The sequence below is a fragment of the Musca autumnalis genome, unplaced genomic scaffold (genome assembly GCF_047663935.1).
Source record: "Musca autumnalis isolate F117 unplaced genomic scaffold, ASM4766393v1 scaffold_1, whole genome shotgun sequence".
In the NCBI taxonomy this organism is placed as follows: domain Eukaryota; kingdom Metazoa; phylum Arthropoda; class Insecta; order Diptera; family Muscidae; genus Musca; species Musca autumnalis.
In genome coordinates this window covers 100372045-100395226 of record NW_027411644.1, presented here as the reverse complement: position 1 = coordinate 100395226, position 23182 = coordinate 100372045, and positions in this window count along the sequence as shown.

Here is a 23182-nt window from a genome sequence, read left to right as displayed (position 1 = left end):
TTACAATTCGTTAATCCGAACAGTTTGATAATTCGGACGCCGCCAAATCTGAATCGATTCTTACCAAAATAGGGATCGGCCTGGTGCCAAACAATCCCCAATTTTTATGCGAAGTGGTCTATAAATGTGACCTGTGCTTTGTTCAAAAAGACATGGCGAGATGGATAAGTGCGAATCTATGGAGATCATCAAAAGGAACTGTGGGTCTATTTCGTTTCATTTTGCATGTTGCAAACTCATTCACTAAGACATAATACCCTTAGGGTATTAAAATATAGTCATCAGTGAAATTATGAATAAAAATTCCGTGCAGAATTTGTTTCCTTTACCCAATTTCACAATTTTTTATTTCCGTATTTATGCCCAAAAAGGGAATATTTGTGTCGATTCGACTAGAATACGCCATAATGAAGCGAATCTAGTAGCCTTCAACTTTTAACAAATATTGATTTTAAAAGAATTTCACCTTTTAAAATTATTTTCCGTGTGGAAATTTCAGAGGGAAATATTCATGATGGCCCGTATATATTTTTTATATGCTTTTAATAAAATAATATTCAATATTTTCTTAGTCTTAATTTCTAGCTCATTTGTTATTCTGTCAGACAATTTTGGCCGAGCAGAAACTGTCAACATATTTGGATACGTACATTTTGACATTTCTAGTTGAGTTTTTGAACAAATTTGTATTAGAAAGCAACTTATGTTGTAATAAGAAGGCTGGGATATAGGAAATTTTCTAAGTCTTTTAGTCCAGATTTATTGCTGTGGCGGAATAATAATTAATAACATGATAATCTGCTTAGAAATCGACGTTTAACGGCAATAAACTTAATTTGAAACACTTTTTGATGACTTTCCAAATTTAATTTGATGATTTTTGTCAAAAAAATTACTTGCATATTTTGCATATTTTTTGCATATTTTGCATATTTTTGCATATTTTGCATATTTTTTGCATATTTTGCATATTTTTTGCATATCTTGTGCATATGCAAAATATGCAAATATGCAAAAAAATGAAAAATATGAGCCTGTCATTGCATTCAGTTTTCTTCAAAACGAATTTTGGTCCAATCAGAATTTTCGTATCTTTATTAATAAAAAATATGCAAATATGCAAAATCCGATGTCTACTTATAAGTAATGATTACAAGATGATTTAAGATAAAAGTGTGTGTTCGCTGCTAAAACTGCATTTTTTCATTGAGTTTTATAAACGGTTATATATTTTTTCGTTGGCTTATTTCCTCAAACGGTCTATAGCTGGATGTTATTATTTTTACTTTATCGAAGGATTTGTAACATGTGTGTAAGTCATATTGAAAGGAAAATCATAAATATGTATTACTAGCAAAATGCCCGCTACTTCGTATGCGGAAAGGGAAGAATATACAAATAAACAATATTTAATATGAAAATGGTGAACACTAAAAATTTTGATGTACCAATACCTATTTTAATTGATGTTTAATTTCATTTAAATACCGTTCGTACACCTTTAGTTCGAATTTCCAAGAAAAAAAAAGAAATACCTTATCGCATCACCATTTTAAATTTCAGTTCACGTTTCACTACAACGGTATGGGTAGTTTAAAAATTGTATCCACGTTTTCCAACCGAAGAAGTTGTAATTACGGAATTTGTGATATCAAAATATATTTCGGTATTTCCAACACCAGCTCAATATCTAAACATTAACACAGAACCTAATACAAAAATTCTAAATTCCAGATATATCCCTTTATGCAACACCAAAAACGTTACCAAATTTAGTACTTAAAATAGGTAATAGTTTTAAAAATTACATCCCTATATCAAAAACAAGTAAGAAAAGTCTATAGCCGGACGGAGCCGACCATGGGATACCCTATACCACTATCCCTGGACAATCGCTCTCCATGGAACTTCTTTTCAATGATTGTGAAAATTTAATTATCAAATATCAGAGATGTAATGTATAATACTTATGACCAAAACCAAAAAGTTATCTAGCATGACAAAGACATTTTTGTAGCAGGAAAGGAAAATTTGGTTCACAAAAACAAAAATGTAATGTTTAACCGCCACGTTATTGAAATTTTTACAATTTCACACAAAAGTTTCAGTCCATTTAACCCGCTAAGTATTATCTGATCTTCACGTTGGTTTGTACTCTTCTTCTTCCTCAAACTTTCTTCACTCAAACTTTGTTTAAAATTTTGTGGGTTATTATTTTGACCTACAGAGCCGCTACAAATTTTGTTTTTGGTCCATTTCATCCCCTGAACATTTCACTAATCATTTCTAATCTGGCCCGAACCCTACCTCTTAAAAAAATTCGTTACAATCGGTCCATAATTGCGGCCTTAAGCTTGTTTACAATTTATGATGGACGGACACATATTGCTAAATCGGTTTATCTCGTCGAGATATGAATTTTGGCATACCAAATAAGGGGTCTAGGACGAATATTTCGTGGTGTTACATAAACTTTTGGAGAGACAATATGTAGCATCGGATAAAAATGTGGTTCTCTACACAGAACCCATTATATATTGGGCAGTAGGCCCGTTATCTAGCAAACACTTTATTGTAATTTACATCAGAGGAAAGGTCAGTAGTTTTTTCCATATGTAGGCTACTTTGCGAAATATATATGTCCTCAAGGAATTAAAATATCGACCAAAAATAAAATTTTTATATTTTTCATACAAAAGTAATGGTCCATTTCACCCGTTATAGAATATCAGATCATCATTCAAAATTGTAGGCATCTTTTTCGACCTATACTCTTACCCGGTGCAAAATTTCGTGACTATTGATGTATAATTGCGACTTCTAGCGAGTTTATTATTACACTACAAACAAATAACGGAATATATTAGGCTGTAACTCTGTTATCTGATCATGCACACCAACATAATTGGCATCAATTGAAAGGTCAAGCGTTCCAATTTCAAGTATATCTCACTTGTCCGGAATGTCACTTCCAGGAATTAAGATATAAGCTGTATATTAAAAATTTTCACACAAAAGTTTTGGTCCATTTAACCATCTAAATATTATCCGACCGCCATCTCAAATTGCAAGCTTCTCCTTTGTGATATACTCTTACCTTATTTAAAATTACGCGTTGATCGGACTATTATTGAGACCTACAGAGCCGCTAGAAAATTGGATAAATATTATGTTTTTGGTCCATTTCACCCGCTAAATATTTCACGATCATAACCAATAAGAATAGGGATCTATTCTGATCTGAACCCGACCTCCATAAAAAATTTCGTGACGATCGGTCCATAATTGCGGTCTGGAGCGTGTTTACAATTTATAATGGACAGACGGACGGACGGACGGACAGACACACATCTCAAAATCGCTTTATCTCGTCGAGATATGAAGATTGGTATACCACATTGGGGGTCTCCGACGAATATTTCGCGGTGTTACATGAATTTTTACCAAAACAAACTTATAATACCCTTTTCCATATTGTGGTATAGGGTATAACTATATCGTACAGCGATACACATTTACAGCTCTATATATTCTTCCAAAACCATATCTGTACGATTTCCAAAACATCCTCCTTACCTCCACAATATACCCCAACTGTTATCCTAATACCGAATTTCACAATTTCAGCTCTACCTCTTATGGTACGTACATATATCCACAATGACATTCATAACAGCGAATATTATACCAAATTTCCGAATTCCACATACCAAATTTAGTACCATTTAATAATTTTCGTACGAAAGTACGAATTTCAATGACTCCACTCTGGCAGTAATCTTAATTCTATATTTCAGGATTTTAGCTCGATGCGTTCACCAAATCCAAATTTTATCACATTAAGTACAATTTAGTACTTTTCGTAAATATAAGGCTACTTAAATCGTCCACTCCAACAGTAGTCTTAATTCCAAATTTCAATACCATTTAGTACTTTTTCGTTAACTAATAATAGGTATTTCCAATATCATTTCAGCCATCAACGACCCTCATACCAAATTTCATAATTTGTACGCATTAAAAAAACTCCTTATATTATAGTTCATGCAATAACAAAATCGTACAAAATTTAGTACTTTTCGTACACCTGGGTATAACCCCAAAAAAAATACCTTCTTATATCAACCATTTATACCAATTCTATTCTATTTTCCAGCTCTATCAGTTCCCCCAAACCCAATTATAGTAATTTACATACAAATTCAAAACAAAGAATTTGCGAAACCTCCTCCTCAAATTTCAAAAATTCCAAAAAAAAAAAAAAAAATCATCTCCATATCTTAACCCCACATACCAATAGTGACTCTAAGAACAAATTTTAGAATTCCACCCGTTCCTACACCCGATACAACATTTAGACTTCTTTTTCGTAAATATACCAACGTTACACAGCAATATTCACCCTAACTCTAAAAATACAAATTCAAGCTCTGTCCCTACAACCAACAACAAATTGAGTACCATGGTACGTATTTCGACAACCACATCTCTCAACCCTACACTGACGATTATACACAATAACAACAAAAATCTTAATTCCAAATCTCAGGATTCCAGCAGTATCTGTTCATACCCATAAGTACGATTTTTCAAAACTACCTCAATTCTTCACTTTAACAGTAATTTTAATTCCAAATTTCAGGATTCCAGCTCTAACCGTTCAACCAAGTCTAAATTGTACGAAATTTAATACTTCTCGTACCCATAAGTACGAATTTTCAAAATTTCCTCAATCTTACACTCCAACTGTAATCTTAGTTCCAAATTTCAGAATTCCAGCGCTATCCGTTCACCCAAACACAAATTGTACCGAATTTAATACCATTTAGTACTTTTCGTACCCATAGTATAATTTTCCCAAACTTCAATCCTACAGTCCAACAGTAATCTTAATTCCAATTTTCAGGATTCCAGCTCTGTCCGTTCATCCAAATCTAAATTGTACCAAATTTAGTACCATTTAGTACTTTTCGTACCCATAGGTACGAATTTCCAAAACTACCTCAATCCTACACTCCAAGAGTAGTCTTAATTTCAGGATTTCAGCTCTATCCGTTCACCCGAATCGAAATTGTACAAAATTTAGTACCACTTAAAACTTTCCGTACTTATAAGTACTAATTTTCAAAACTTCCTCAATCCTACACCCCAACAGTAACCCTAATTCCAAATTTCTGGCTTCCAGGTCTACCCGTTCAATCACTTCCTAATTGTACCAAATTTAGTACCATTTAGTACTTTTCGTACGAATTTCCAAATCATCTTCAATCCTACACTCCAACAGTTACCTTAACTCCAAATTTCAGGTTTCCAGGCCTATGTGTTCAATCTCTTCCTAATTGTACCAAATTTAGTACCATTTAGTTACTTTCTGTGCCCATAAGTACGAATATCCAAAACTACCTCAATCCTACACTCCAACAGTAATCTTAATTCCAAATTTCAGGATTCCAGCACTATCCGTTCATCTAAATATAAATTGTACCAAATTTAGTACTCTTCGTACCCATAATTACGAATTTCCAAAACTACCTCAATCGTACACTCCAACAGTAATATTAATTCCAAATTTCAGGATTCCAGCGCTATTCGTTCACCAAAATCCAAATTGTACCAAATTTAGTACTTTTCGTACTCATAATTACGAATTTCCAAAACCTCTTCAATCCTACACTCCAACAGTAACCTTAACTCCAAATTTCAGGTTTCCAGGCCTATCCGTTCAATCACGTCCTAATTGTACCAAATTTAGTAACATTTAGTACTTTCTGTACCCATAGGTAGGAATTTCCATACTACTTCGATCCTACACTCCAACAGTGACCTTAATTCCAAATTTCAAGTTTCCAGCTCTATCCGTTCACCCAAACCCAAGTTGTACTAAATTTAGTACCATTAAGTACTTTTCGTATACATAAGTACGAATTTCCAAAACTACCCCCACATCTCAATCCAATACTCCGGCAGTAATCTTAATTCCAAATTTCAGGATTCTAGCACTATCCGTTCATCTAAATCGTACCAAATTTAGTACTTTTCGTACCCTTAAGTACGAATTTCCAAAACTACATCAATCCTACACTCCAACAGTAACCTTAATTCCAAATTTCAGGTTTCCAGCTCTATCCGTTCACCCAAACCCAAGTTGTACTAAATTTAGTACCATTTAGTAATTTTCGTATACATAAGTACGATTTTCCAAAACTACCCCCATATCTCAATCCAATACTCCGTCAGTAATCTTAATTCCAAATTTCAGGTTTCCAGCTCTATCCTTTTACCCAAATCGAATTGTACTAAATTTAAAACCATTTAGTACTTTCCGTACACATGAGTACTAATTTCACAAACCATTTCCTTTTATAAACACCACTTGCCAACCTTCATTTCCATACCAAATTCCAAGTTTCTAGCTAAATCCGTTCAAAATATACAATTGGTACTAAATTTAGTACTTTTCGTACACTTAGGGGTCGAATTTCCAAAAACCCTTTGGTACATCTTTCTAACTATCCATCAGTCATATCCATTCCAAATTTCAGAACTCTAGCTTTTGCCGTTTGCCTAATACAATGGGTACCATATTTAGTACCTTTTGGTCAATTTCGTACCTTTCTAGGGCGAATTTCCAAAAATCCAGGCTTATCTCACACCTACGCACTGACAGCAACATACAGTCAAAATTTCAGCTTTCTAGCTTCAGCGGTTTCGTCTGGGCGATGATATACATGTCAATCACTCACTTATGACTAAGCTCTTTTATATATATAGATTGCCAATTTTGATTCTGTTCACCATATAAACAACAACAAATCACAAAATCTCATAATTACCTGATAGGTCAATCCAACCACAATCTGCTTAACTTTCTCAGTTTTGACATGTGAAGTGTCAACAACTAGGGACCTTGCCCGATGCACGCACAACAGCTGTTCACTGCCAAAAGCAAATGTTATCTCATTAGTTGTTCTGCAGCTGAGCAAAAAATTTTTAAATTTTGTTTAATTTTCATTTAAATGATTGTATAAAAGTAATAAAAACAGCATTCCAAACAAAGGATGGAATAGTTCGAGTATTTGTCGATGGTATTAATGACTACAAATTATTTGTGAATGAAGATATGAAAATGTGTAGAAAGAAGAATCAAAAAGTGGCAAAAGGATATCAGTGCCTGAGTTGTGTTTAATTTTTTAAGTAAAAAACACTTCTAAAATAAAAAGAATCCCCGAATGTTTCGTGCAAATTTTGTGCATTATTGCATTTTGTCAATAATCCACATTTAGAATTAATACACGCAGAGAAAAAAATATGTTTGATCCAACAATATTCCAAGAGCAAAATATATATTGTTAACATATTGTTGGATTCCTTATGTAGTATTGTCAATCCAACAATCGTTATTGTCACACTGGACTATATTATGTGTTCTAAATATAAATATGTATTGTCACTTTGACACTATAACGCTTTGGACCAAACATGTAAGTACGATAGTTTTGGTTAGAGGTAACAATATATGTTGTTACAATTCACAATAGTTTTGGTCCAAGTGGACAATAAATATTGTTAGAACTTACATTTGTTTTGGTCAGAATTAACAATATTTATTGTTGCAATTTACAATAGTTTTGGTCAGAATGGACAATAAATATTGTTAGAACTTACAATAGTTTGGTCAGAAGTAACATTATTTATTGTTGCAATTAACAATAGTTTTTGTCAAAATGGACAATAAATATTGTTAGAACTTACAATATTTTCGGTCAGAAGTAACAATATTTATTTTTGCAGTTCACAATAGTTTTAGTCAAAATGGACAATAAATATTGTTAGAACTTACAATAGTTTCGGTCAGAAGTGACAATATTTATTTTTGCAATTCACAATAGTTTTGGTCAGAAGTAACAATATTTATTTTTGCAATTCACAATAGTTTTGGTCAGAAGTAACAATACTTATTGTTGCAATGCGAAATGGTTGGAATAAAAATTGCATACCTACCTTTTTAATGTGTTACATTTAAAAAAATATAAAAGGTTTCATTTTATTATTTATTTCATATATGATTTTTATACATTTTAAATAAACCTGATATGAGATAATTTTAATTTCAATTGACGCTAATCTTATTTAGTTTAACAAAGATTGATGTGCAAATAAAGCATGTTGGTAAACTATTTATTGTGATTTATTCGGTCAGGAAAATTGTGAATCCAAGTCGTTAGTACAATTTGAAGCTAAATAAAAAAAGAAAATATGTTAGAAATATCGCTTAGTAAAAGTACAAAAAAAAGATACTTACTAATTAGTTTTATGCCCAAAACAAAATCGGCTGAAGAAATGTATTGTTGCACCAAATTACTGAATATAACTGGTTTAGAGAGTATTCTTATTAAAAATGTCCACTTCAGCTGTCGTTGATTAGTTTTATGTTTTCTTATCTAAATTTAAAAAGTCTGCAGCAAAACACTCCTTAACCCGCTAAATAAAAAAATAGCATCATGAAGTTAGTTAAAAACAGACACACAAAACTACGCAATAAAATACAAGTATCAGCAATAGTCTTTTCTTTGGTTTTCATTGAGCATGCATTGCAAAAATTATTAGACTGTTGCAACTCGCTCTTTATATTTTAAATTAAAATAGAATTCCGACAATTCATTCACAAAAACTCAAATTTAGGAAAAAAACTATTTCTATTTTCTCTTCGTATAATAAGTTTCAACCACCTTTTTTGTTTTTAGCTCTCCACAAAACACACACACATAACAACTTACATACGATAGTAGAAGAAGAGATTCAAAAGAGGTGGTGTCAAACAACAATGAAAAATAGTATTGGTAAAATGGACAATAAATATTGTTAGAATTCAGAACAGTTGAGGTAAAATGATCTATATTTACAATAGTTTTGGTCAAAACTACAAACGCGTGTTCTAAACATTATTCAGTACAAAAAGAACACAAAAGGGATCGACGTTTTCAAGAAAATTTAATTTATTGTGTCAAAGATGTATGAATTATCGGAATTCTTCTTTAATATCTCCTTGCAACGCAAATTCTGCTTCAACCACCACTTTTATATTTACCGCTTCACAAAAACACATGAGAAAACCAAAAACAAAACAAAAACTACATGACAAAAGTAGATAACGCCATAAAAAAAGAAAACACCGACAGTTTTAAAATAATAAAGAATTCAATAGATTTAATAATGTATGACACTTTTATTATTAGATTTTTTTTTGCATTTTTGTCTTGGAATGTTGTTTTTATGAATTTATAATCACTAATGTTTTACATTTTTTGATCCACTTTCTTTGACTGCCAAACAAAAACTAATTAGGGACAAAGAACGTGCAAACACAAATAACTTCACCGGCTGCCACACATAAACTAAAGAGAGCAAAACAAGAATGCAGCGACTAGAATCCAGAGCAAATACTCAACAAATTAACGGGAGAGAGTATAGTCAAAAATATGTATTTTTGAACTAATAATAGACATTTTCAATCCAAAATTGTGTATCTACTGAAAAAACAAAATAACAATACGTATTTAAAACTACAACAAAAGCGATTTTTTTAAAAGACAATATTTTTTGTAAAAATTCTAGATTATGATAGTTCCTATCAATCGGTATTGTTAATGATTTTTACAATATTGCGGAATTCCGAAAGTTGTTTTTGTTTTTTATGTTTGGAGCAAAAGATTGTATTTTTGGATTTGCAATGCAATGCTTGAACAAAACAAATACAATTTTGGAACAAAAATTGATATTTTTGTTCCAACAAAAGCGAAAAATATTTTTTCTCTGCGTGTAGAAATCGTATGTAAGTGATCGAAATAACAAGCAGAAAAATGTATGTATAACATAAACATCTGTTGTCGTTGTCTCATAACAAACGGAGAGACAGCAGAGAGAACTGCATAGTATTTGTTATTATTAAAAAGTATAGGGTGATCCAACATTTTAAAGAAAACAAGTAAATAAATACTACAGTCGGACGGGCCACTATCTGATACCCTAGCATGATATTTTGGCGGAAAAGAATATTTGTTTTAAACAATGATACTTTTTCGTGAAAATATATTGGAAAAACAGTAGATCCTCATACAGGTTAATATATGTACATGCAACGTATAAATAATTGTGTGTACTTTAAATTAAATTTCAGATGTTATGTGATCAATATATTTGTGGCAAATGTGATCAATATAGGAAAATGTTGACCATATTGACCACATTATTGACATCATTTGTATACAAGACCGACCACATACTTTACGTTGATGGGGTCAAAAGTGCACCCTATACCATGTGGAACCGGTCATATACTAAGCATTTTGTACATTGTCATTACTCCAAGAGCAAAATTGTGTATTCTACACAAATTATATGAAGATCGATACTGCCAAATGTGTGTCTGGAATCAATATTTCGAGGTGTACGATGATTTTTTGGTAAAACAAACATAATGCCCTCAACACATTGTTTTATCTGTGTGTGACAGTCGTAATCATTATAGTTTATATATCTTAATATGTTCTATTTACTCGAAATATTAGGATCGTTATACTTAAGGCACCAAAATTTCGAGGTTTAACATTATGTTTGAGCAAAATCAAAAATTATACAGAAATTTAAATACCCTCAGCATCACCTAAATTATTCTGATTTCCTTCAATGTAAAAACGTGGAATTTCTCTGTCGTGGTTTCTCCACAATGATACCGACAATTTCTTTATAAAGAAAGCGATATTTTTTAGCATGAAATAAAAATGTAAGTTTTTACACACAACAAAAAACTAAGGAACCCAAGTAATAAGTACAATAAGCAGAAAGTAAAATGTCAATAGTTAATTTTGTCTACATAAGCTCGTTGGCAGAAATATACCTCCAGAAATTGAAATATGGACTAAAACTTAAAATTAAATATTGTCATGCAAAAATTATGACCAATTTCACGCGCAAAACACCATTCGATCACCATCCAAAAATACTGGTATCTTCATTGACCTAAAATCTTACCTCGTGCAAAAGTTTGGTAGCATTGAACTATAACTACGACATTTTCGTGATTATAATACACTACGCACTGTGAGATCCCTTTATACATTAGGCTGTAACTCTGCCATCTGACCACCTACTTCAACATTATCATCAATGGAAAGGTCAAGAGTTCCTCTTCCAAATATCACTTACTGGACCAAAATGGGTCTTCCAAGAATAAAGATACAGGTTGTTTATTAAAATGTTTACAATTTTCACACAAAAGTTATGGTCCACTTAACCTGCAAAATATTATCTGATCATCTTCTGAGATAGCAAGCTTCTTCTTTGTCATGAACTCTAACCTAAGTTAAAATTTTCCGTCGATTAGACTATTATTGCGACCTACAGAGCAGCTACAAAAGCGTGTAAAAATTTTGTTAAAGTTAAAGTTTTTTCAAATATTATTTTTGGTACAAATATTAGCATATCTTGACTATAAGTTTTTATATATAAACTAGCTGACCCGGTCCGCGTTGCTGGCCCGTTGTTTGGGTTCTCTGTGTAAACTTTAGTTATCCGTCCAGTATTGATGTCAATGTTTTGACATAAATTCCATGTAATGGTATCTCCCAAATTTAAGATATAAAATCTCTTTTATTATACCCTTCACCATAAATGGACAGTTTAAAGCGCTTTGTGACCCACATATAATGGTCGGTGCAGGTCAATTAACATTGCTATATATTGGTTTGTTGGTCTCGGTTGTGGTCATAAATATTACTGCAGAGAATTGTCAGTATAGGTCCACGTTTTGATATACATAGCTCCCATAGAACGGTACCGGCTGATTTTCACTATTTTTTTAGGATTTAACATAATTATCACACCAAAATGGCTGTAATCTGGTTTTAATATAATTTAAAGATGAGAGCATAAATATTCGGATCGACCGAAAGACACGCCTTTTTCTTTGCGCTCGGTATGCAACAGCTATAGGTTCACGTTTTGATATATCTCCCAAAAAACAGTACCTCCCGATTTTCGATAGTTCGGAGATATAGCCATTGTTGGGGGTCGTAAACAGTCTTGCAGAACATTTTCAGTATACGTCCTCGTTTTGATATACATAGGTCCCATAGAACGGTGGCGACTAATTTTCGCTATTTTTGGTGGATTTAACCTCATTCAGCCCGATCGAACGTAACGCCTTTTTTCTTCGCGCTCTATTTTACCACTATTGCATGGTAAAATACCCCTCAGCGAAATGTATGTTCCTTCGGTATATGTATGGCACCATTTATATAATTCATAAAAAATTACTTCTATAAACTATAAACTGAAATCAATGCTCATGAAGTTTCACTTCCCACATTTTGAGATTTTATCCGTAATTGTAATATTTTCAAAAATCGGACACTATCGCGGTATTCTGATTCTAATGATGATATTGTTTTGTATATCAATAACTTTGTCTGATGTCCAATCATTTTTCTGGAATTTCGGTCTAGTGACATCTCAAGTTATCGGGATTTCACTGTATTCCAAAATGTGGAGTTGATCGAGCTATCCCACTTATTGTTAAGTGTTCAGGGTTTGCAGCGTTTTTTATGCACACTTACAAAATTATGTATATTATCTGAAATAATACATGTTTGAACATTTTGTGATGACCATGATATTTCACTTCCGCGAAGACCATTCAGGGTCAAGACAGTATTACAATAGTATTGCAAACATACGTTCAAAAATATCATGGACTTCAGATTTTTTTTTTTAAATTTTGAAGGAGAACCTCCGGTCACTACCCCCGGCCACTACCACTTGTTCAAGCTAGTGTTTATATCATTTTTGTGTCACGCTTACTAAAGTTATGTATATTAATTGAAATAATACATTTTTGAAAACTTTGTGATGACCGCGATTTCAGATTTTATTAAAAACATTGTAGGGGAGGACCACCGGTCACTACTCTTAGTCGTATAAAAACAGCTTACGAACGTTCTAATTAATTGAAATAATACATTTTTGAAAATTTTGGGATGACCGCGATATGTCACTTCCGCGACGACCATTCAGGGTCAAGACAGTAATTACCATAGCATTGCAAACAATTTGTAAACAATATATTAAAAAGTATCTTGAATTTCGCGGTTTTCTTAAAAAATTGTGGGGAGGACCACCGGTCACTACACTTAGCGGGTTAAATAAATAGATTACGACCTATTCTCAGACCTAAAAACTTCACATACAACATTTTATAAGATTTCCCAATCGATTTGTCGGAATTGCTTTATCGTTACATCTCAAGTTATCGGGATTTTACTGTATTCCAATATATGGCATTGACCGCGTTATCCCACACGTAGAAGCCAGTGTTATAGCGGTTTTATAGTCACGCTTACTAAAATTTGCTATACTATCTGAAATAGTACATTTTTGAATAATTTAGGATGACCGCGATATTTCACTTCCGCGACGACCATTCAAGAAAATATATAGCCTATTTTCACCACCGGTGTTCCCAGTACATTATCGGAAATTTTCCAAAAAATCTATTCAGCCGTTTTTGAGTCTTTTCGTTTTTGAATAATTTGGAATGACCGCGATATTTCACTTCCGCGACGACCATTCAAGAAAATATATAGCCTATTTTCACCACCGGTGTTCCCTTTACATTATCTGAAATTTACAAGAAAATCTGTTCAGACGTTTTTGAGTCTATTCGGAACATACAAACATACAAACATAGTAACATACACACATTGTCTTTTATATATTAGATGGTTATAATTTTGTTTTTAAAATATTATTTTTGTGAATTTGAAAAAGGTTTAAAAAGTGGCGAATCCTCCCCACCCATAGGGCAGCTTCGCCATCGATATTGAACTTTCTCCAACAGACTCTAAAACTGTAAGTATCAACGTTATGCAAAAAGAAACATGTTTTCTTTTGAATCAAAAGTGATTTTAAAATTCACAAAAAGTAACCGATTCTAGCGGTTAATTGAAGTAGGTACCTTGAATTTAGGTACAAAAATCATAATATACCTAAAACAAGATACGTTTAGGATAATATTTGATTTTAGCCTCCCATTATGGTGTGGTACATACAGTATATAGAAATATAGAAAGCATACGTGTATAGCCAGTCTGCTCTAAATGTCTTTTACTATTAAATATAACCCTGCGTTTACAAATGCCAGTATTGGCAAGACAATAGCAAGAATACAAACCTCTTTCACAAATATATTTACAAATTTTTAAACATGTATAGAGAAAAGTATGAATGTATTGGTGAAAATGGTTTGTAACTTTGCTATTGTCTTGCCAATACTGTCTGTGTGTAAACGCCTAGTTAGACTGTTAAAAATGTAGGTCTATCGTAAAAAAGTGATGCATAACCATTACCAGTTTTGTTGGGAAACAGTGCACTGACATGTTGAAGGGGACAATTGATGAACTGGAAAGACGAGGTTCCCAGTCTTCTGACCTTCAGGTGGAGGACTGTGTCAAGTCACTGCTTTGCTTCATCCTCGTCAAGCTCAATAAGCAGAAAAAATGGTAAAGATTTGACAGGATGGACCTGAATGCGAGTATCCAATTTCGGCCGGCAATTTCGGGAGGAATAAGCGAGCAATTTCCCTACCGGTGTCCTAGACTGACAATTTAAAGACACAGGGTGTTTGGTGTCCATAAGATTGTATAGCTCCCTTACTTCTCTCCATATATACTGTGGCCCCGTTACGTTATTGCAAGAGCCTTGAATGGCTATGAGGCGGGCCATCTTAGACTCAATAAATTTAATTAAGGAAAATTTTCTTTCCTCCTCCTGCCTTTCCCCTCCTATCCTTTTTGTCTCTTATAATCACAATGGACCGCTGTTCTCTGAGTAAAGCTGCCTACAAGCAACAACAGCTCAGCATTCTATAACCTAACCGTGGGGTTATGCACATCTTCTCTGTTTCTATAAAATCGAACACCCGAAATCAAAAATTCACTGCCCACGTGTTCCACACTTGAATACAGGTTACCGCAGTTTCCAATATATAACACCGGAAATCCAAAATTAACTGTTAAAGTACCAATACTCTCCAGATGTTGCAAAATATAATATGAATAGATCTTTTGCCACTAATGTGAAGGGTTCCCAAAATTCATCACATCCAACCTCATTGCAGTTTCTTCTATTCATTTTATGATAAATTCAATTGTTGTTGTTGCTATACGAGTAGTTTTCATGTCCCATTTCGTGGCGTATTGTTGGTGGCATGCTGGTGGGATGCTGCTATTGTTGTTAGTGGCTAGTTGGAGTAATTTCCATGAATTGTGAAGCACCACTGATCCACTATTTAACAGCTTGGTGGCGGCACTAAGTATAGTCTATGCTGTGAAGTTGTTGCTGCTGCTGTTGTTGTTGTTAGTTTTAGGTGCATCAGTCGTTGTTGCAACATTTTGCACTTTTAGGTTAGTCAAGTGCTTGTTTTTATGCTGTGCTATGCCGTTGGGTTGTTTGGTGCAAGAGCGAGGTTTAAAATTTCATTGAACGCATTTTTGCGCTTTTGTAATTCAGTCTAAAGCGTCTAAAATTTCGTTTTGTTGTTTCTGTCTGGGCAGTAGCGTTTCCTTTAAGCTGAATACAACTTCCCTGGACGATATGGGATGAAGGTGGTGGAGGTGATGTCGTTGAGCAGAAACCCGCATTGTTGTAAGAGTGGCTGTGTGTGTGGGAACAGGTTGATTTGTATTATCGCAGCGACCGGTACGCAGCAGTTTACCGATTGTTATCTGTCGTGGTAGCATTTAACAAACGTCGTTTTTTGCCAAAGCTTTTACAGCTACAACTGTTGCTGCGGTTGCTGCTCGAGAAGCATTTCAATGTTTGAATTTCATTTGAACACAGGTAAATTGTAGTTGTAAATGTTTTATCTTATCAGTGTTTGTACATAGGTTTTTTCTACTGACTTTTCTCCCGTTGTATTAGAAAATTTGTGAATTTTTCTTTTTCGTGGTGTTGATTTATTCGATACAAAAATGTGTATTTTCCGCAAACACGATCTTGAGATTATTAAAGCCATGAAGAGCAAATTTAATTCCCATAATGCTATTCTGCGCTAAGCATCTTCTTTTATTCAGGGTAAGATAGTGGAGAACAAACTTAAAGTGCAGGCCAGGTATTTTTTTGGGGGCATAGACCAGAAAACATTTTTGTTTCGGGGGAAAACAAGATATATTCTTAATTTGTTTGTGCAAATAACAGATATTAATCATTTAAAGTTGCCTTAGATAAGATAAGAGGGTAGGAAATGATGATGGATTAGCTTTAAAAAATCCGACGGTTACCAACTAATGTTAGGCTCCACTATTTTTGTACCTACGCCACAAATGCCTAAACATACTTTTTCTACCAGACTTCGATGAGGTTCTAGTATGGACCCAATCGGTCCACTCCTTCGGGTACTTCCCACACAAAGTATCTGAAAAGTTCGAATCGCTTTGATTTTTGTTCTAGCAACTTATATCCACTGCCCCCTTACGCCAGTACAAGTTTCATCAGGGGCAAGACCATACTTCCTGAGAAAATAGCCTGAAAGTTGCAAAAACCCATATGACACCTTGTGTAGTGGTTGGAGTGCAAGATAACTCTCGAACGGATCAACCGATTTGGTCCAAAATTTGGCCTTCGTAATATTTTGTCCAAACATAATTTTAGTTCGAGGACAAGTCATATCGGTAAACTCCTTCAGGTACCTCCCACACAAAAGTTCAGAAATGTTCGGAAAAATTGTTCGCACGATAACTCTTGAAGGGAGTGACCGATTAGATCCATATTTTACGCATCCTAATATATCTACCAGATATAGATCAGGTTTGAATATGGACTGAATTTGTCTACTCCTTCGGGTACCTCCCACACAAAGTATCAGATAAGTTCACTTTAAGACCTGCTCTCGAATCACTTTGATTTTTGTTGAAGCAACTTCCGGTACTTCCCCCGAATAGTTAAAAAATATCACTTAAATGGTATGCACGATATCTCTTGAACAAATTTGGTCCAAACTTTGGATCTCCTAATATTTGGTCCAAATTTAGTTTAACTTCTGCAATGGAGGTACCTTAGGGTACTTCCCCCACAAAAGTTCAACATTTGTTTCTACACATTTGGAAATGTATGCCGATGCTGTTCGTTGTGGTCCTGTTTACAGCGAAATTATGTTTCCGGGGACAAATCCAGGCTTTCTGGCATACTGGTCCAAAAGTTATACGATGACCCACTGAAATGACTAGTGGGCGCGATATCAATCGAAATGATATGACTCCGAAAATAAGATCCACTTCCATAATGGTCTATGTCGGTCCATTCCTTTAAGTACCTCCTCTGCAACACTTTTGAGCTTTAATCCTAATCCACATTTTTGTCAGCAAGTTCAAATATCCAAAAAACGCCACAAAATACTGAAAAGACCCTAAATACATTCAATCTGGTCGTAGATGAAAGTTTCAATTCACTAGGCTGAGGGTATATCTCTGTCGGCAGAGCCGACTGACACTTTTTACTTGCTTTTTTCCTTATACCCTCCACCATAATAAATTTGCCATTCCGTTTGGAAATATTCTCCGCAAACCCTACGACCAGCATAGAGCTTTATAATTTGGTATAGAAATGTATATTACTCCTGGATGTTTGATACTGAAAATGGGCTATATCGCTTCACATTTTGATATAGCCCCCATAAAGCAGCACATCACGACTGTCGCTACTTTGAAGGTTGTGGCCTCAATATCCCACCGAAATGTGGTAATTAGGGGGTATTAAAATTTCCACCAAATATTTGTCGGTACAGGTCCATATAGCCGCCAAGTTTCAGTGTCATTATCAAACCGAAATAGATGATACAAAAAAATCCATTTCATAAAATCAGACAGTATAGGTCCACGTGGGGTGCCACCGTGGTGCAATGGTATGCACACCCGCCTTGCACACATAAGGTCGTGGGTTCCATTCCCCGGCCAGGCAACATCAAAACACTTTTCAACGGTGGCAATATACCCCTCGGTAATGTTGGCGACATTTCCTGAGTATTTCAGCCATGTAAAACAAAAGTGGTGTCTTAGACACGCCGTTCGGACTCAGCGATAAACTGTAGGTCCCATATCATTGAGCTAATATGAATCGGGGTGCACTCATTGATATGTGAGAAGTCTCCCTTATCCCTTATGGGATGTTTGTGGAACAATTATATTATAGGTCCACGTTTTGATATAGCTCCCTATACCAATCGATTTAAGCTTTTGTGAAGATTTTAGTCACATTTTCCAGTAGATAGAAAACTTACTCGCAAAAAAGCTATCTATAAATTGACCAATTTTACAATTCTTGATTTTTTGTCAAAATTGTTACATTTTCCTTCTGAAGTCGATGAAGCCTCAACGCAGAAAATTGGGAATGTAAAATGATTTTCATCAACTAAGGTATTTTACTTCTCTAACGCAGAGGAAGAAATTACTAATTTCATAAACCAAAGGAAACTAATTGTTCCTATTTACTTCAATACAGTTTGCCGTGGAGGGTATAGCATTTTTGCCCTGCTGACTTAGCACCTTTGTTACTTGTTGGTTTTATTTGACTGTAAGATGTTCTTTTTTATCGGCCACGATTGGCTTACCATTCTTCGTCCGACAACTGGGTAATCTTAATCATAGAAGGGGCTTACTTAAGTCCCAATTAAGATCATCAGCACACTGTCTGCGTCACTCGTATATGTTGGAGGATATAAATATTTGATGTTTTACTCTTGGTAAAATTCAAATTTTTTGTGCGCCAAATGGAACAACTCTAAAGAATAATGTTGTAAGAACCCGAAGTTGTGTATATAATAAGTTTCCTCAATCTTTCGCCAGTAGTCGATTTTGTACCCGGAGACTTGAAGTCGGCACAGTATCCTGTTATTGAAGTCAATCAAGGATACCAGCGGAGTCAATTCGAATAGTTAAATTTTGACCATCATCAGCATTTATACCGGAAAATATACAGTGAATAAATGAACCAGAACAGTCATTGTGGCTATTTTCGAGGACATAGTGGAATTCATATACATATAAGATGTCGAAGAGGTGCAGAATGAAAGGTTTCATACGGTGGTGCATCTCAGGAACTGGTTCAACTTATTCTTCTTTTACTTTTTTTCTTTTACTTTCCAAAAGGCAAGGAGATCGTAACGTATATGGATGATAGTATGACTATACTGTCATCATATCATTGATGACGTAATATGTAGACGATTAACTATTGTCTACGTAACTGACTTAGCACAGTATTTTATACCCACAGCATTTATGCTAACGGGCAAAATGTGACAGAATTTTTGTATGTGGACACAAAAGAACCATAACTAGATAACGGATAAGATACACGAACAAACACATTTACCATGCTACAACGACCAGATGATGCTGTATACACCTTACAAGCGAGTCCTTTCAGGTCTCGTACTGCTCAGTTGTTTAACCATTGTCTCCTGCTGACTTATAATTCGTCACCAGGTTATTGCTATTTTATCTTTGCAAACCTATAACCTGGGAATGCTATACGTATCTGTTATCTGAACACATTGGGTTTCCCTACTGGAAGAAATACCTAAAGAAAAGCCATATGACATCCGATTTCCTCACACTCGTTTTTTATTTCTCTCTTCCTTCCTTTTATACTCTACTCCATAGTATGGAGGGTATACTAAATTTGTTGTTACGTTAGTAACGCACTGAAATAAACATTTTCGACCCTATAAAGTATATATATTAGGGTTATGGCTTTTTTACAACCTCGTATCCCTGTATCATTTCGTGATGAGTTTCTACCTAAGGTTACATAAAATCTTAATAATAAGGTGATCCGATGAAAAACCTCACGCACAAAATGATTTTAAAATTTGAATTTATCAGATTTATCAGAATGATGGGCAAATTTTTGAAGTCATTGAAGCAGATATATTATTGAAAATAAACTTTAGAGCCACATGAGATAACCAAACTGACTTAATATTTGTTTCTCACTAATATTCTTTAATTTTGAGTCTCATGAACATGTCGTATACGCTTTTTTCAAAGATATAATAAAAAAGTGATATGTTAATGACCTTTTTCAATATATGTATGAATGTATGTTCCCAGCAAAAAGTTTTCCTCCAAAAATGCAGTTAAATCATATGTACAAGTGATTTGTAAGAGCATCAAATTATGCATTTTCACCCCGGGCCCCCCCGAAATGATTTTAGTTCCCATAGAATATTAGCTTATGTTACACATTTTTTAATTTTTGAGTAAAATTTTAAACTGTTTTAAATTGTTCAAGAAATATGTAAAGTAGTTGGAAGCATTACATAGAATTATTTAACTACATTGACATACTTATTGTTCAACATAATTGAAAATATAAAAATAATGAACAAGTTAGGCTTTTTGAGCAATTTTATGCATAATTCTTGTTAAGTTTTAAGGTGTTGTTTAAGCGTTTAATCGGAATTTTAGGCTGACGGTGTTACTGAGTTCAGAACAATACGTTTATTTGTATTTATTGAACGTTTGATTGTAGGTCCAATAGTCTGGCTTGGCAACATCCAGAAAAAAAATTTTGCGATATTTTTTTTGAAGTTTTTTATAAGAGCAACTCAACAATAAAATGTAAAACTGTTGCTTAATCTTTGTGGTTTTAATTGTTTGTATTTTTTCTCTAACACGTTTTTATAATGAACTATTTTGAAATTCATAACAATTACAAACTCTTTATTATGTTTGAAATTTGCAATATGATATAATTTCTGTTCCACCACAGTATCGTAAATGTCTATTGGACAAAAGGATTTTTCTGTCGAATTTTTATGTTTTGTTAATAAAATCGATATTATTAAACTTGAGGTCAATGTTTATATTTTATTAGCTGAGCCTGGTGTGCTTCGCTACCCGAATATTTTGACAAATTTATTTGTAGGCCAATTTTCGTCACTCTTTGCAACTTTCATTAAAATTGGGTATATAAAGCGTGTTTGGTGCGTCAAATACATGAAATCGGAGGAAAATGTATATGGGAGCTATATCCAAATCTGAACCGATTTCAACATAATTTGAAAAATTTATTTCTAGACCGAATTCCGTCATACATTCCATATTTCATTGAAATTTGATATACATAGCGTGTTTAATGCATAAAATACATGAAATCGGCCGAAAATATATATAGGCGCTATATCCAAATCTGAACCGATTTCAATTCTAGACCATTTTAGACCGATTTACTCTTTCAATAAAATCAGAAGAAAACGTCATAGAAACCCACAGCAATTGTATTTTGGGAAGTACTTCCAATGGATGCACATTACTAGAAATGTTAATTTTTCCTGCTTCGGTAAAGGACGTTGTGACGACAAACGAAATCTAAAAACTGACAGGAATATACCCTGAGCCTGTGTGAATTGAAACTTTCATCTATAGACCGATCGAATAGCCGCTACACAGCCAAAATCCTTAAACCCAAAAACTATGCATTAGGAGCTTTTTAGAAATTTGTAGCCATTTCGGACGTATGAACTTGCAAACAAAATAGGGATTTGTATCATGATCACAAGTGTTGCGGAGGAGGTATGGAGAAATGGACCGGACCGACATAGTTCATGTTTGGAGTAGATCTTATTTTGGGAGTCATTCCTTTTAAAAGATATAGCGCCCACCAGTCATTTCAGTTCGTCACAGTATAATTTTCAACTTTTGACTCTTAGTTAGGAAATATGGACTTGCCCACGAAAAACTTAATACCGCTCTAAACTGCACTTAAACAACTATTTTGAAGGTTTGTGAGGGAGGTACCCCAGTATGGCCCATTTTCGAGCAAAAACTAAGTTTGGAAAAAATATTACTAAATCCAAAGTTTGGACCAAATCTGTTGCTCCGTTCAAGAAAACTCACGCATACCACTTTAGCTAAAATTCTTGAAATTTGGGGGGGAAAATACCAGAAGAAGTAGACCGAAAAGCACCATCTTCGAATTTTGTATATATAAGGCTCGCTGAAATATTGCGATAAACAAAGTTTGGACCAACGCAGTATCCGGTTCGAAAGTTGTCGTATACATGATTGCCTTAGGTGTTCTTTACAGCTTTCGGGCCATTTTCCCTGGAAGTATAGTAATAATAGGATAGGATAATTTCTTCCAAACACACTTTTTGCCCTAACGCTATTATTTCGATGAGGCACATTTTGGCTAAAGACTGAGAGTATAAAAAATGTAGATTGGGAAAAATTGTGTTTATGGATTTTTGCTAAAAGAATGTATACATGTATAGACCTTGGATTGGGCGACATAATTTCATTTTAAACGAAGTTAAGACTGGATTCCAGATATTCCCTTGTACCTGATAAATTTATGAGAAGATCCAGAATTTCTATAAGTGAAGTTCGACGATTGGACGCCAAAATTAGTATTGACAGATGCACGATTTGGCGACAGAATTTGTCATTTACATAACCGCGATTAGGTGCTAGAATTTCTTGATGGATAGACTAACTATTGCTCAGCATTAGTTCTCGGCCTTCAGAAATTCTTTACGATATGTACATCGGAATTTTGCATATTTTTGAAAATTGTAATGTAAAGATATTTGAAAATTAAATGTTATGATATTTCTAAGGTTTTCCATTGCATTCGCTTTCTTTTGGCCTTACCGAAGTGATATCACTGAATTTCATAACATTCACTGTAGTTGTGAATTATTTGATAAATAATCCACCGAAAAATATATGGCATTATTAATATATTCATTGTTTTGACCATATATTAACTGTGACATATTGTCAAAAAAATTCTAAAAGATAAAATTAGCCAAGAAGTCTTGCGCCATATGAACTAAACAATAGTATTGAAAATTATTTCATCAGTAGAATACGTCTAAAATAAGGTTTGCATCTTTGCTAAATATGACATTTTCGCTAACATGAACTTTCAAAATTTTGGTCAGGTGGGCCCCCCCCGAAATGAAATCCTGGCTACGTCCCTGATGCTTACATCAAGTAAAGGAACACTTTTCGAGTAAAAAGTGGTAAAACTTTAAGATTCTTGCAAGTGAAGGAACGGAGCTTTTATAACAAATTTTTGGAAATGTTTTTGTTCTTTTTTGGACGAATTGTAGAGATGTACAAAC